This window comes from Aegilops tauschii, chromosome 2 (genome assembly GCF_002575655.3).
Source record: "Aegilops tauschii subsp. strangulata cultivar AL8/78 chromosome 2, Aet v6.0, whole genome shotgun sequence".
In the NCBI taxonomy this organism is placed as follows: domain Eukaryota; kingdom Viridiplantae; phylum Streptophyta; class Magnoliopsida; order Poales; family Poaceae; genus Aegilops; species Aegilops tauschii.
Genome location: NC_053036.3, coordinates 234,736,640 through 234,749,365, shown reverse-complemented (window position 1 = coordinate 234,749,365; position 12,726 = coordinate 234,736,640).

Here is a 12,726-nt window from a genome sequence, read left to right as displayed (position 1 = left end):
CACGAAAGCTCCAAATTCATTCAAGAAGATGCAAACCAGCTACAGAAAGCAAGCAAAAGAACAGCCGCGTCCGGCACCTAGACTAGTCTTCTTGTCTTCCCACCAGCACGGACCATGGGGCCTCCATTAGGACGTGGGTGGGAGCCCCCGTGAGGCCCAGGGGTGGCACTCAGGAGGCTCCGGGGCGTGTACAGCCCCAACTCATTATTATGTGAGAGTGTCACAAGTGGAGACCTTCACAGGCGTGGGGCCTTGCTTCATAGGTAGAACTTCTGGAGGTGCTGGATGTTCCAAGCATTCTGGATGGGGCTCCCGTCCTGCGTCTTCAGGTGCGCGACGCCAGGCCTGGAGACCCGGGCGATCCTGAATGGGCCCTCCCACATGGGCGAGAGCTTGTGCTGCCCATCCCTAGAGAGCACCCGCCTCAGGACGAGATCACCCACCTCGAGCATCCTGGAGTGGACCCTGCGGCAGTGGTACCGCCGCAGCGCCTGCTGGTACCTCGCTGCTCGGAGCGAGGCTTGGCGACGGCATCCTGGCGTGCCTCGTCAAATGCCAAGACCCGCGCAGAGCAATGCCTGGACTCGTGAGGGAGAACCGCTTCAGCTCCATAGACGAGAAGAATGGAGTCTCGCCCGTCGGCTTGGTCACTGTGGTGCGGATGGACCACAACATGGACTGGACCTCATCGAGCCAGCCCTTGCTACAGGCCTCGAGCTTATTCTTGAAGGTTCTTGCCTTGAGGCCCCTCAAGACATCTGCATTGTCATGCTCAGCCTGGCCATTGCTCCGGGGGTGTGCCACCGACGCGTAGCATATCTATGTTCCAAGGTTAGCACAATATGTTTTGAAAAGGTTGTTGGTGGACTGCGAGCCATTGTTGGTGATGATGCGATTAGGAACCACGAACCGGCTCACGAGGCCCTTGATGAACTTGACTGCCGAGCCGGCTGGGATGGTGCGGATGGCCTCCACTTCCGCCCACTTGGAGAACTTGTCGATGGCAACGTAGAGGTAGCAGTAGCCCCCGGGCGCTCGAGGAAACAGACCCAGGATGTCCAACCCCCAGACCACGAACGGCCACGAGAGCGGGATGGTCTGGAGGCCTTGAGTGGGCTGGTGGATCTGCTTGGCGTGGAATGGACAGGCTTCACAGGATCTTGCCATCTCTGTGGCATCGTTGAGCGCCATGGGCCAGTAGAATCCGCTGCGGAACACCTTGCCCACGAGGGTGCGCGATAAGGAGTGATGCCCGCAGTCCCCGCCATGTATGTCGGCCAAGAGCTCACTCCCCTGCTCCCTGGAGATGCATCGTAGAGAAACATCGTTGGGCCATTTTCGGTAGAGCTCACCGTCTTGGATGCAGTACGCAGTGGCCTGGCGGGCCACACGCTCCGCGTCTTCCTCCTTCTCTGGCAGGGTGCCCCGAAGCAAGTATGCCTTGAACTTCTCGGTTCAGCACACCTCCCGAGGCTCAAGCACGAGGAGGAGCCGAGCTCCCGAGGTTGGGCCACAAGCTGGGGCGCCCGACGGGGAGCCTGTGGGAGATCCTCCTGAGGTGGTGTTGATCCCGTGGCGTGGGGAGCTGCCGATGGCTTGAAGAGCCGCTCCTCAAAGACGACAGGCTCCTGAGGCAGACGTCGGGACGCCCTCTTGGCAATGTCATCCCGCCTCCTTGTTTGTGCCTCGCGGCACGTGCTGCAATTCCAAGCCCAAGAATTGTTTCTCAATTTTGCGTACCATCTCAAGGCATGCCTCCATGTGCTCGTCCTTCGGCTTGTACTCCTTGTTGGAGAAGTTGACGAGGAGCTGTGAGTCGCCCCTGATGGTGAGGCGCCTGACCCCCAGAGCTGCGGCAGCCTTGAGTCCGGCGGTCAGGCCCTCATACTCCACAATGTTGTTGGAGACCTTATCGCCGTGCTGAAAGCAAAGTTGCATGGCGTAGTCGAGCTTGTCCTTGGTGAGCAAAACGAGCACGGATCCAGTACCCGCGCCCTGGCGTGCGAACGCGCCGTCGAAGTACATGACCCATCCATCTGGTTCCTCGTCTCCGGGCATGAGAGAATGGTCTTCGCACACTTCACGGCCAGTGGCGTTAGTCTATTCTACCACAAAGTCTGTGAGGGCCGCGCCCTTGATGACTCTAGTGGTGGTGAACTCCAGATGGAACGCTTGAAGCTCGATGTTCCATTCTGCGACCCTTCCCACGGCGTTGGGACTCCGGAGCACCCTCTCCAAGGGGTAAGCCGAGACAACCCTGATGCGATGGCCTTGGAAGTAATGACGCAGTTTCCGGGAGTTGACAAGGATCGCGAGCATAATCTTCTATGGCATGGGTAGCGTGCCTGCATGCACATCACGCGGCACCGTGATGACGAAGTACACCGGGTGCTCGACGAGGGTGGAGGTGTTAGCGGGGTCCCGAGCCTCCTGAAGTTGAGGGACCTCAGGAGCACTACCGTCCGATGGGGTAGCTCTGGCCTCAGGGGCGCCATCCTCAGGAGCCCTGCTGACTGGAGGGTGGCCGAGGCCTCAGGAGCGTCGTCCTGGAGCTGCGGCGTCTTGGTCGGGGGCGGGGCGTGATCCCATGTGCCCTCGGCTTGACGCTCTTCCCGGACCGCCACGAGCGCGGCGCTGGTCGAGCGAGGCGTGGCGGCCAGGTAGAGCACCAATGGTTCAAGGGGGCACAGCGCTACCATCATCGGTGGGCTGGTGAGGTATCTCTTGATGTCTTGGAAGGCGGCGTCAGCCTCCGGAGTCCACTCAAACGGGCCCTTCTTTTTCATCAGCTTGAAGAAGGGGAGGGCACGCTCTCCTAGCTTGGAGACGAAATGCCCGAGCGAGGTTACGCAGCCTGCCAACTTCTGCATCTCCTTGACCTTCTCTGGGTTGGCCTCGATCCCTCCGTGGGACACCAGGAATCCCAGCAACTTTCCGGACGGGACGCCAAACACACATTTCTCCGGGTTGAGTCGCAGGTCCACTTTGCGCAGGCTTGCAAATGTCTCCTCCAGGTCTTCGATAAGGGCCCTTGCCTCCAGAGATTTCACCACTATGTCATCGACGTATGCGTCGGCATTCTTCCCGACCTGCCGGCCCAAAGCGATGTGCATCAGCCGCTGGAAGGTTGCTCCGGCATTACGCAGCCCGAATGGCATGCAAGTGTAGCGGTACACCCTGCATGGGGTCAAGAAAGTCGTCTTCTCAACATCCCACACCGCCATCTTGATTTGGTGATAGCCCGAGAAGGCGTCCAGGAAGCACAGCAAGTCGCACTCGATAGTGGAGTTGAGGATCTGATCGATGCGTGGAAGCGGAAAGGGGTCTTGACGACAAGCCTTGTTGAGGTTGGTGAAATCGACGCACATGCGCTCCTTCCCGTCTTTCTTGGGGACGATAACCGGGTTTGCCAGCCTTTCTAGATGTCACACCTCCTGAATGACGCCAGCCTCATGCAGCTTGCGGGTCTCTTGGACGATGAACGACTGCTTCTCCGTGGATTGCCGCTGTGCCTTATGTTTCATCGGGCGCGCGTTAGGGCACACCTTCAAGTGGTGCTCGATTATCCCCCTCGGGATCCTGACCAGGTCCTTGGCTCCCATGCAAACACGTCCTTGTTCGCGCAGAGGAAGCTGATCAGGGCCTCTTCCTGGTCTGTGGGAAGGCCAGCGTGTATGGTGAAGGCAGGGCCCCGCTTCCCATCCTCGTCGAACAGGACCTGCTTCATTTCGGCCCGATCCTGAGAAAACAATTGCTTCTTCTTTGCTGGTGCAGCCCCTGGGCCTTCCGGGGCTCCATCCCCACTTGGCCGCATGGCCGACGTGGCCCTGAAGGAAAGCTTGAGGGCCGATAGTGCCTCCTTGGTGTCCCCCGCGATTGTGAGGACGCCGCTGCTTCCCGACATCTTCATGAGGTTGTAGCCAGGGTGGGCTGCCGCCATTAACTTGGCCGAGGCCGGGTACCGGAGAATGGCATTGTACGGGAGGCCGATTCGGGCGATGTTGAAATCGATGAGCTCGGTGCGGTAGCTGCCGCGGGTGCCGAAGGTGACAGGGAGGCGGATATGCCCTAGGGGGCAGGTAGAGCCATTAACGACTCTGGAGAAAGGCTTGGTGGGGCGGACCCGACCATGGGGCACATGAAGCAGGTCGAATGCTTCTTTGGAGAGGACGTTGAGGCCGGCGCCGCCGTCGATGTGGGTCCTAGTGAATGCCACATTGCAGATGGTGGGGGTGCAGAGCATTGGGAGCACGCCGGTGCCGGCCGTATTCGCGGGGTGGTCCCGTGAGTCGAAGGTGAGGTCGGCCATAGGCGCCACCCAGCCCGGAGGAGCTCCCCACTGTGCGTGGGCTGCGCCAATCTGGCGGAAGAACTGCTTGATGTGGCTGTCCGAGGTTGGCGCCTGCGAGCCGCCAAGGAGTGCCGCGACGGCGTGGGGCGCTGGTGCCGCAAAGCGCGTAATGAAGAGGCCGCACAGCTCCTCCCAGGAGGCCACTGAAGACTCTGGCAAGCCCAGGAGCCAGACGCGTGGCACGCCCATAAGGGCAATGGGTAGCTAGTTTGCCCCGACCTTGTCGTCGCCGCCGGCTGCCCAAACCGCCTCCTCGTACGCCTGGAGGAACTCTACGGGGTCTGCCATGCTGCCAAACCGCGGCGGCAAGTCCGGCCTGAACTTCGGTGGCCACTGCACTCGCCGGAGGGCGGGGGCGAGGGCCTGGAGGCCCGAAGCATCTCCAGACGCGCCCAGTGAGGCGATAAGTGGAGCGGCGTCGGCCATGGAAGCTTGATGGTGAGAATGGATCGCGACCGACGAGAAGGTGATCCTTCGACACGCACCCCTACCTGGCGCGCCAAATGTCGGATTCGGGGCTCCGCGGACCCAAGATAGATTCGAACTCTAGTGTCCGGGCGAAGAACTCAACCTCCCTGATCTGCCAACTCGTCGATCTCGCGGCCTCGCTCGATGAACTGGAAGGAAATCGGACAAGGCAGTTTACCCAGGTTTGGGCCACCTTGCGGTGTAAGACCCTACTCCTTCTTTGTGGTGGATTAGCCTTGAGGAGGGCTGAGGATGAACTAGTACCATGGAAGAACAACCTCAGGAGGTGTGTTCTTGTGTTTGAGTGAGCTGGTGAGGGTGTGGATCGGCTGGATCCGGATCCTCCCCTATGGTGGTGGCTAGGCTTTATTTATAACGGCCTTGGTCCTCTTCCCAAAATGAAGGCGTTAAGGGATCCCACAACGGCCAAATTCGAAGGGAGACAACTAGTACATCTTATTCCGACAAAAGGTGGTCTTCGTCTGCAAAGCTTCTGGTCGTGATGCCATGGTGGGCTCGATGATGACCTCCGTCCTGCCATCCTGGCGGTCTTGGTCTTGTAGCATGGAAATGGAAACCTTTGGTTGATGCACCGGGACTACGCGCCTGCACTTGCCTCTTTAGTACCAAAGAGGAAACCTTTTGTACTGCGCCGGTGGCGTCCGCTTGTCCTTGGTCGTCATGGCTTGCGTCATCTGAACCTCATGAGGTGAGGGCCTGCATAGGAATCTCCGCTCCTCAGGAGCCAGCCTAAGGAGGCAGACCCTCCCAGAAGTCTTAGCGTCGTGTGCCTCATGAGGCTTGGTCCCTCGCAAGGGTCTTGTGTTCTTGGTGCTGAAGATGGGCCGTACCAGGCCGTCGGTGGATCCACACGGTGGGCCGCAGGCAAGCAAGTCTAGGTACCCTGGTTCCTAGAACACCGACATACATGAGGACTGTGTGTCCTCTCAGTTCGTCTCAGCTGCCTCAACCAGACGTACCGTTGATACAACAACTGGAACTGGTCTACCAAATCATGGTGTCTTCATCAAGCCTACCTGGTTTCAAATACCTCAACCCTTAGCTTTACATTATTCCACTTCTGAAGAATCTGTGATCTATATTTTGACGAATTTGAACTGAAGACTTTATCATGCTATTTTTCATTTCTTCAGTTCATCTTCTTTATGCTTGTGTGCTTGTATGATTTTACGTTCTTCATGTATCACTTGTACAGCGAGCTGCTATACAAATGGTTTTAACCCCTTTCCACAATAGGATTTTAAACATGCCAGAAACCATCGAGGATAGGGAGTAGCAATGCATACGTTTTGCATAAGTAAGAGTATGCGATGCCGGCATCTATCCCAAACGCTAGTCTTCAGACAACCGTTTGTGATATCTCGAATATCCCAAACAACATCCTTGCTACTTGTTTGAGCTCGCATTACCATCGTAGCTGGTATTCTGTGGTTCTACGTTTACGATGCGCGCCCCATCACAAATAGTTCATAATTATAGAATGTGTATGATAAGCACACAATCACACACGTTCACTTCTCCCGAACCGTATGCGATATATAATTAAGAAGATTAGCTAATCATCGTACGAGTGTTGGATAGCATTACAAAACGTCAGACCATTGTACCAGTGTCGTATAGGATAACTATCGCACATGCTATTCTGAGGTGCAATGTTTACGATGCATACGACATCAAAAATAGTTCATGATTGTAAAGCGTGTACGATAAGGCGACTATCACAAACATTTAGTTTGCTTTCATCGTTTGCGATATTGTTTGACATCACACATGCTTTGCAAATGGAACCTATGTGCATGGTTACACGCATTTCCTCTTTGTGAACCGTGTCGGATTATGATGTATATCACACACGCTGTGCTTTGTAGACCGTGTGCACTGTAATGACCTGCGCAACATATTTTCACCCTAATTTAATCACTGTTATTTAAAATTATACCAAATTTGAATTTGAAAGGAGGCTATATTCATATATACCAGGTTCAAGAACCAATGCATTATACGATTCACAGGTACATATGTTCACGAATTACATAAGAAAATGAATTACATAAGCACCAAATAAAGAATGATGAACCAGGGTTGTATACTTGTACTATTAAAGACGATATAGAAAGAGGCGAAAGACATTCTGGTTGCTGAACAAGGTGAAGCAGAATGCCCATATTGTGCCCTCCTCCATGCAGAAGGTACGCACGACTCTAGTCCAACCCCTTGTGATGGCCGACCGCCCATCCGTCACTGTCGTCATGAGGACATCTAGATAGCCATCATGTTCTGGTAGAAATACTTTAACCTTTGCATGCCCACCAATCATGTAGTTTGAGAGGTAATCTTGAGTAAACTACTTTGGGAACCACTGCAAAGGAAAAAGATTCAGACATTGTTATCTAACACAACACATTATGGGCAGTAAAAAGAAGGCTGCAGAGTTCGTACTTACCATCTTACAGTTCACTACTGTCTTGGATAAAGTGTAAACGAATAGTTTAATTGCCATATTTGACCCATTTTACTAACAATCTTTATCAGTTTCCTCACTTGATACTAGTTCATGAATATCTCATTGCCCCATACGCATAAAGGGTCGAAGTGTGGATCTTTACCAATGGCATATGTACCTAAAAGCACCAAGTTAATATTAGAAGCTAAATAGCAATTGCACAACGATGCAGTACAACACTCCCTCCATCCCATTATATCAGATCTTATTACATCTAGTATACTCACATGTTGCATGAATTAACATCTTATATTATGTGGCGGAGGGTGTTTATTACATTGTTACAAATATCAGCTGATTAACTGTTGATGTGTTGTTGTTGCTGCTGCTCTTCTATGTATATCTAGACAACATCAGAACATTAAGGTAACACTCTTCCTTGTTGCTATGTAGCCTAGGATTGCATATTTAGACATTCAGTATAATGCATGTTGCTATGCAGCCTCAGATATATTAGATATGGCACTAGTTAACCTATGATAAATGGCTTACAGATATATTCAGTTAAACGTCTGATTCACCGATTAATCCCTTATGAGCCCCCGGCCTATATTGTACCAGCTACCGATATCCTGATCAGTGAGTATATATAAGCCATGGGATGAAATTAACCTTGATGGAAAACAATGGCCATTCCAAATATTGTCCTGTGTAAGTACATCGAAAGGCATGTTAAGAACAACAGGCAAAACATCAACCAAATATATCAATGGTAGACAACATAATATCCAAATGATAGCTTCAGTGTGCAGGTTTAAGCACGCTAGTTAAGTAAAACAAGAACTAGAAAGGTGTGTTAACTGCAATAGGCCTATCATTTAACAAGCAAATATAGTCATTCAAACTGGTAGTGTGCATGTCTAAGTACATTGGTTATTGTTAACTAAAATGGAAAGGCGTGTTAACTACAACATGCTTAACATCAACCAATTGTAGTCATTCATAGTGGTATTGTTGAAACTGGTATTCATGAAATTGAACTGCACAGTTCATACTTGTACATATAGAACATGACATTGTGAATAACTGAAATAAACAAGGCATACTACAAACAACCAAAGATAGCAAATGAAACTAGACATATGCTAACTACAAACAACCAAGCAACCAAAAACCGTTAAATGAGGCATATACTCGCCACAATAGGCTTAACAGCAACCAAATATAGTCATTCATATTGGTATTGTTGAAACTGGTATTGATGAAATTTAACTGTACAACTCACACTTGCACATATAGAATATCACTTTGTGAATAATTGAAATAAACAAGGCATACTACGAAAAACCAAAGATAGCAATTGAAACTGGACATATGCTAACTATAAACAAACGAACAACATAAAAATGTTAAAAGAGGCATATCCCCACCACAACAGACTTAACAGCAAACCAAATATAGTCATTCCTATTGGTATTGTTGAAACCGGTATTGATGAAATTGTACTGCACAATAAATAGTTGCAAATATAGAGCATCTCTTTTTAATAACGGAAATAAACAAGGAATACTACGAATAACCAAAGATAACCAATTGAAACAAGACATATACTAAATACAAACAACCAAACAACCAAAAAAATGTTTAAAGAGGCATATGCTAGCTATAACAGGCTTAACAGCAAGCAAATATAGTCATTCATATTGGTTTTGTTGAAACCGGTATTGATTAAATTGTACTACACAGTAAATAGTTGCACATATAGAGCATCACATTGTGAATAACTGAAATAAACGAGGCATACTGCAGACAAACAAATATAGCAACTAAAGCTAGACATATTCTCACTACACTATAAAAGGGGCTCGACAAAACAAATCACGGGATCCTGCTACTTCTTGAGCTTGCGTTGATTTTTTTACATGAAGAGGAAAGGGTGATGCAGCAAAGTAGAGATAAGTATTTCCCTCAATTAAGAACCAAGGTATCAATCCAGTAGGAGGCACAAGAAAGTCTCCAATCTATGCACCTGCACAAACTAAGAAACACTTGCACACAACGCGAAAAAGTGGTTGTCAATCCCTTCACGGTCATGAACAAGAGTGATATCTGATAGAGATAGGTATAAAATACAAATAAAAGAGCAATTTAAAGTATATATAAATAAATTGCATCAAGGTATTTTTGGGTTTTTTGGTTTATAGATCTGAAATATATGATGGAAAATAGACCCGGGGGCCATAGGTTTAACTAGAGGCTTCTCTCTTGAAAGAAAACATACGGTGGGTAAACAAATTACTTTCAAGCAATTGATAGAAATGCGCAAAGTTATGAAGATATCCAAGGCAATGATTATGAATATAGGCATCACGTCCGTGTCAAGTAGACCGACTCCTGCCTGCAGCTACTACTATTACTCCACACATCGACTGCTATCCAGCATGTATCTAGAGTGTTAAGTTCATAAGAACGGAGTCACGCCATAAGTAAGATGACATGATGTAGAGGGATAAACTCAAGCAATATGATGAAAATCCCTTCTCGCCATCCTTGAAGGCAACAATTCAATACATGCCTCGCTACCCCTACTTTGTCACTGGGTGAGGACACCGCCAGATTGAACCCAAAACTAAGCACCTCTCCCATTGCAAGAAGAACCAATCTAGTTGGCCAAACAAAACCAATAATTCAAAGAGAAATACAAAGATATTTAATCATGCATAAAAGAGTTTAGAGAAGACTCAAATAATATTCATAGATAATGTGATCATAAATCCATAATTCATCGGATCTCGACGAATACACCGTGAAAGAATATTACATCGGATAGAACTCCAAGAACATCAAGGAGAACATTGTATTGAAGATCCAAGAGATATAAGAAGCCATCTAGTTACTAACTATGGACCCGTAGGTCTGTGGTAAACAACTCATGCTTCATGGAAGGGCAACAAGGTTGATGTAGATGCCCTCTGTCATCTAATCCCCCTCCAGCAGGGTGCCAGAAAAGGCCCCAAGTTGGGATCTCACGGGAACAGAGGCTTGAGGCGGCGGAAAAGTATTAAAGTGGACGCTTCTGATGGTTTGGGAATATTTGGGAATTTATAGTGCAAGAATTAGGCTTGGAGGACTCCCGAGGGGTCCACAAGCCCTCAGGGCGCTCCCCCCAGGGGCGCGCCTGGCAGGCTTGTGGCCTCCTCGGGCATCTTCTGATCCCCTCTCCAAGCTCTGCGGATGTCTTCTGGTCAAAGAAAAATCAACATAAAGTTTTCCGTATGGACTCCGTCTGATATTCCTTTTCTGCAAAACTCAAAAACAAGGAAAAACAGAAACTGGCACTGGGCTCTAGGTTAATAGGTTAGTCCCAAAAATAATATAAAATAGCATATTAATGCATATAAAACATCCAAAACAGATAATATAATAGAATGGAACAATAAAAAATTATAGATACATTGGAGACGTATCAAGCATCCCAAGCTTAATTCCTACTCGTCCTCGAGTAAGTAAATGATAATAACAGATTTTTTGATGTGGAATGCTACCTAACATATTTATCCACCTAATCTTCTTTATTGTGGCATGAATATTCAGATCCATAAGATTCAAAACAAAAGTTTAATATTGACATAAAAACAATAATACTTGAAGCACAGTTATAATGCAATTGTGTTTTCTCAAAATAACAGGGCAAAAGAAAGTTATGCCTACAAAATAATATAGTCTGGCTATGCTCCATGTTCATCACACAAAGTATTTTATCATGCACAAGCCCGAGGATAAGCCAAGAAATTGTTTCATACTTTTGGTGTTATCAAACTTTTTTAACTTTCAGGGAATACATGAGCGTGAGCCATGGTGTCGGTGCAACAAACCCAGGGTCTGTTGCCCAACTGTGCACATGCACAAGATCAAGATTGAAGCACCAGCTCAAGCTAGAGATTGAAGAACCAAGAGACTTGAAGAACCAACATGCAACTCAGAGAGATCGAGATCAGGCCAAAGGAACAGGATATCAGCAAGAGAAGGGCCTCCCTTGCTGGGCAGGTGAGCCCGGCAAGGGGCGAGGCCACCACCCGAAGCAAGCAACCAAGACTCCCCGGCAGAGCCTGCCGGGGCTCACGGGGGCTGAACCACCCCGCCAACCACTCAAGCACGACCCATGTCGTTAATCAGTGCGGTGTCAAGCCGCAAGATGATTAAGTGGCAGCCATTCGCCACATGGCAGCCATCTCCTACAGAAGAAACTCACAGATGACACCCGTCCTGCGACGTGTCAAGACAACAGAAGCGGAGCTGGCGAGATAGCCCGGCAGGCCTTGCCGGACAACCAAGTGATGTGACACTAAATGGTGCATTTAATGCACCATGTCAGCCTGCAGAGTTAGGTATGATAGCACTGTTTGCTATCATATCAGTGGATAATGACCACTTAGCCACTTTGGTGACCCCTTAATCTATAAAAGGAAGCCCATGGCACTCGTAGGAGGGGTTAGAGGGTTAGAAAGTTGACAAGCCCAAGCCACTACACACGCATAGTCGCTGTTGCCCCGAGGCAGCCTTTGCCAGGCAAGTGTACTATTCACCACCACATTCATTCCATCATCAATCCACCAAAGCAGGAGTAGGGTCTTACGCCTCGCGGCGGCCCAAACCTGGGTAAATTGCTCATGTGTTTTTTGCCGTGCTGCCGTGCGCTGATTTGCTCTTTATGCAATGCGACATCCCATTGGTGGTCGCAGATATCCCACGACATCTTTGGCGCGCCAGGTAGGGGGTGCGCTTGTGCGAACCTGAAAGCGTGCGCAATGCGTCATCTTCATCGTCATCTTCGATGACGCCATCGACCATGGCGCCCAAGAAGAAGAAGTCTGACCCTTCAGCCCAGCCATCCACCTCGAAGGCTCCCCCTCCCACAGCCTCTATCGCTGCGGGGAATGCAGAGACGAGCGAGGACGTGAGCGCTACTGGGGGTGTGGTTGGAGCGGGAGGCTCCATCGCCACCCCCCCCCCGCGGCCGACACGAGGGCTGGAGACATAAGAGGTGAACCACGTCAGCAGCGTCTCGACGGCCACACTCCGCAAGGCGCGGATGAGAGGGTCACTCCGCTTGCACCCCTCCTCCCGCTGGCGGGTGCAGCCACATCAACGGCGCTCGGTCCGAGGTGACCCATTGCCCTCTGGCCACCCCTGCCACGGGAGCAGCCACAGTCCATGCACCTCTTCCCGGACGAGTCGACCCGACCACTGCACCCGACAGAGCCGCGAGCCCTCGAGCACCATTGCCGCACGATCCCGCTGCCCAGGTGGTCATCCTACAGCAGCGCGGGCGTGCCACCGCCGCCCCAGGCACCGTCAGGAGCCAGGCGACGGTGCGGTCGACGTCATCAACCGCTATGCAAAGCACAGACACGGAGACTATGGCGCGAGCTCAACTACTACT